Raw genomic sequence first — 4,741 nt, 5'->3', positions numbered from 1 at the left:
CATGTCATGCGAATGAGAAGGGTCAGGGGCACATTCGTCCAATTTCTTCGGGCGAGCAGTTTTTCACGGTGGCTATAAATACCCCTCCTTCCCTTCCTCACTTCTTTTACTCCGCTCGACCTCTCTCTCTCCAGCTCGATCTTCTCAAACCCTAGCGCAGACGCTACTTCATCACCGCCGGTGAGGAAGAGCTTCACTACCTCGACCTCGTCGCCGACGTACTCGCGCCGACCGCGGACATCTTCACTCCGCTGCCGCCGTAGCCGTCTTCCTCCGCCAAGTTAGGGCGTGGAAGATCTGCACAGATGAACTTCACATCTCCTCACTCCAGTTCGTCGTGTTCTTCGTCTAGGGTAAATAGAAGTTACTTTTACTACCCTCGTTGATTCGAATGATTATCTACAAAATCTTCAAAAGTGTTTTTCTTCATATCTTCACACACTAAACACCTCACAAAGTCATCTGTTCTTGATTCATTTCTCTAAGCATCATTTTTCTTCAAGATTCCTCAATTGTGTGGATCTTCGATCTATACAACTCTGGAACCTAAGACAAAGAACGCTTAGTGAAAATCTTCAAGACTCATCTGGTCAAATTCCTCAAACCTGTTCATTTTGAAAAACCTTCTAAGAACGCATATGACCTCTCCAAATTCCTCGCAACTATACTCTGTTCACAGGTACACATGTCAGCTGCTGAATCACTAGGTTCTCATCAACTTAACTCATTTGCAGCGTTCCTCGAAGAAAAGTTGGATACTTCTTCAGAAAATTCGATTGTTCAAATTCCTCAACTAAATAAAATGGCTAATGGTAAAAGGCCACAGAAGGGAGGAAAGAGGCTTGAGGTAAATACAGTGTTTGAGATCCCTGATGACATATATGCTGGGTACTGCACACCTACTGAGGAAACCAAGAATGAGCGCAAAGTGCGCATTCAGAAGATAGAGAGGAGATGGGCAAGAGAATGGAGGGAGTACAGATATGTCACTCCTAAGTATATGAAGAAATTTGCACTCAATCCTCCATGCCCAAGAGCTCCATTGGCACCTGGCCAAATTGCTGATCCCACCAGCCTCAAGCGAGGTGCGGACTATCCTGATGAATGGGCCAAGCGCCAAGCCAAGCTGGCTAAGCAAGCCAAAGAAGCAGTGAGGAAATTCAATGAAGACTCTATCGCTGCTGCTACCTCTGCTGAGGCCTTTGCTGTCAAGCCAAAGAAGGCTATGTCAAAGAAGCCTGCGCGCAAGCCAAGTGCTTCATCAGCAATGCCCTCACGGCCAGAATCATCAAAGCCCTCACGGCCAATTCCTCATGCTGCTCCTATTCCTCCAAAGTCCTCAGCTCCTCCGCCAAAGCCTTCAGCTGTTTCGACCAAATCGTCAGCACCTGTGCATCTCGCTTCGTGCCAAAGGACTGCCGGCATCTCCATTGCCTCAAGTGTCTCAGCTAGTTCCTCAGCTGCACCAAGTTCCTCAGCTGGCCCCTCACTGCTGAAGACAAAGGCCACTGCTGGACGAGGTCCACGCCCAAGTCCTCAAAAGAAGCAAGTCGCTTTCCAAGTGTCGTCTGATGAAGACGAAGCTGATGATGATGAACTTGCAGAAATCATCAGAGACAGGCAAGTCAGGGCCGCTAGAGCCAAAGGATCAAAGGTGCCACTGCTTTTGGATCCCAAGCTGATCCTGGACTACATTGATGATTGGCACAAGGACCCTAACACTCCCTTGCCAGACTTCAAGCTGACTCCTGGCCAAAGTCAAATGCTGACCCACTTCATTCAAGAAGAAAAGTGGAAATTTGACAAGGCCAGGCAGATCAAGAAAGCGCAGTACAAGAAAGAGCGCTATTTGAAGAAAAATGTTGTCTCTATGACAAATGAAGAACTTGTCACTACTCAGACTGAGATTAAGAAACTTAGTGATGACTTTGAAGCATATCGCGCTGATTGGCTTGGAGCTAAGGTTCGTTTTGTGAAACTTGCGGATAACTTCACTTCCAATGTTGCAGCCCCAACGCAACAGGAAATTCCTTAGGCTGAAGCATCTGCTCAGTCTACTGAAGAAAATGCCAGCACCGCTGATGACAATCAGGCTGCTGAAGATAATGTGAGTTCCAGGGCTGATGACTGCACTCCAGCCACTGAAGAAATTGCCAGGGCACCCACTAGCGGTGTGCCTGAAGAAACTGAAGAACTCAGGGCAACTACATCAGTTGTACCTGAAGAAAATCAACCAGATTCCTCAGCTGCTCCAGCACCAACTTCAACTTCAATCCTTCCATCTGCATCGGATGTGAAGAAAACCAAGGCTGCAGAGCGTGCTGCAGTGAAGAAAATGAAAGCATCGACTGCTTCAGATTCTTCAGCTCTGAAGAAAATGAAGCCTATGACAAGTTCATTTGCACATCTGATTGATGTTGTTCCCATCTCAACCAAGCCATCAAAGGACCTTGTTCCTTTTGATGAAGAATATGTGATCCCCAGCGGATCTGATGACGAAACTCCTACTGCTGCTTCATCTGAACCAATCGATGAAGAAATTGAAGTGGATGATATCCCTTCAACACCTATCATCTCCTCGCCTATGCCTCAGTTCACAGCTGAAGAGGCTGGCGTTGAAGAAATGGAAGATGATGATGTGGACATTGGCTGTTCCACACCCATAATCAGTGATGAATTCTGGGAAAGTCAGCATCCAAATTCTCCAATGTTCACTCCTCTACAGTAAATTCCTCAGTCCCCCAGACAAACTGTTCACATGGGCTCTGAAGAAACTCATCCCACTACATCTGCCCATGAGGAAATTCCAGCCACTAGCACTGGAGAAACTGCTGGTGCTGAACAACCAACGACGCAGACTGCGACTGAGGAGGAACCAGAAATTCCTCAGCTTGAAGAACCTACGATTGAGATTCCTGAGGTCGTGATGCAACTCACTGACACTCCTCTGCCGAAGCCAAAGGATCTATTCTCATGCAAGCAAAAGTTCAAGGCCGATGATTTCTTCGGCGAGCACGTATTATTCGAAGATTACAACCCATATGACTTTGCTCGCATTAGGAAGAGGCGTTTCTGGACTGCTAGTCAAGCCAATTTCTATTCCTCAGTGCTGTTCAACAAGGAGAAAATTTTCTACCATGAGCATATTCCTCACTGGATATGGAATCTCTGCCGTGCTTCGCACCAGTCCTCAGTGTTCTTCACGATGCTGGACTGCTCAATTTTTGCTCTGACATCTGCGATTGGAATGAAGAACTGATTCTTCAATTCTATGCAACGCTGCACATCACCGGAGATGCTGAAGATGTGAATTCATGGGTGCTCGACTGGATGTCTGAAAACACTCACTACACTGCACCAGCCTCTGAATTGCTTCGTGCTCTACCACTCAGTCCTCCCCTTGAAGAAGCTCGCTGCATCTACAGTGAACCTGAGCTCACACATCATTACATGCAGGTGCTGATGAAACCTTTGAAGCCAGGTCAAGCACCAAGAACCAAATTCCTCGTGAAGGAATTGTTGTACGTGCCCAGAACTGTCTATCGTATTCTTATGAGGACAATCAGTCCTATCAAAGGCCACGACTCATCTGATGAGGAAATTGTTGGCATCATGAAGAATCTGGTATTCAACATCGTTCATGGCATTCCTGTCAATTATCATGATTTCTTCATGAGGACTATGGCCAATGTTGCACTGTCTCCGTTTGAGCTAAAGCCTTATGCACCTTGGATCATGAGATTCCTCAGGACAAGGTCTTCACTCAACTACAAAGCTGATTTCCAGAATCATCTCAGCTACTTGCCCCCAATTGAAGTCCTCAAGCAGACATATTCCTCAGTTGATGGAAAGGGCAAGGCACCAGCTGTAATTGATGAAGGCATTCGTCCATTGGATGGTCAGTTTCGCAAAGCTGCATCTTATTCCACCAATGATGACTCTGCCACACATGACTGTGTCAATGCACCTAAGTCCACTCCTCAAGCCACTGCTCCACGCGTGATGACTGACCGTGAACTTCTGCTTAGTCTTCACCAGAAGGTGGATCGAAATCACAAATGGGTTAAGCATCAGTTTGGTTCACTTCTTCACAACATGACTGCCACACACAATGCAATGAATAAAAACCACTAGTACCTCCATCAAGTCTTCGGTCGCACCTGGGCAATCCTGTCACATCTGTATGGTGAAGAAGATCTGAAGAACATGGGTCTTAATGACGATTTTGACTGGTCTGCACCTCCACCGAAGAAATTCAAGAAGGTCAAGGTTCCTTCTCTGGTGGCCAGCTCATATTCTTCATCGCGCGACATTGATGAACATGAAGATTTGGACGACACTGCGGCAGGCCCTACATCAACAAACGACCCCAACAACGCTGGCGCTCCTTCATCAACATGATTATCTTCAGGGGCGTTAGTCCTCATTTTCGATCCTTTTGGTCATTCGATGATAAAGGGGGAGAAATATGAGTTAGTCTTCAAGCGAGTCTACTATATGGGCGTTTTTTTTGCTAAGTTACAACTCTCGTTCTTCTGAAACTTTATTGGATCGAGTTGTAATCTTAAACCCGATGGTGCTCTGATACTTTTGATGCACTGTGCTCTGATACTCTTGATGCACTATTCTACATGCTTATTCCTCGTTAATATTATTGCACGCATGCTGAATTTCATCAGGCACCATATTTCATCATGCATTTCAAATTCTTCATATTATATGTTAAATGCGTGTATGAATT

The sequence above is a fragment of the Triticum urartu genome, chromosome 5 (assembly GCF_003073215.2).
Source record: "Triticum urartu cultivar G1812 chromosome 5, Tu2.1, whole genome shotgun sequence".
In the NCBI taxonomy this organism is placed as follows: Eukaryota; Viridiplantae; Streptophyta; class Magnoliopsida; order Poales; family Poaceae; genus Triticum; species Triticum urartu.
Note: the sequence above shows the minus strand (reverse complement) of the source record.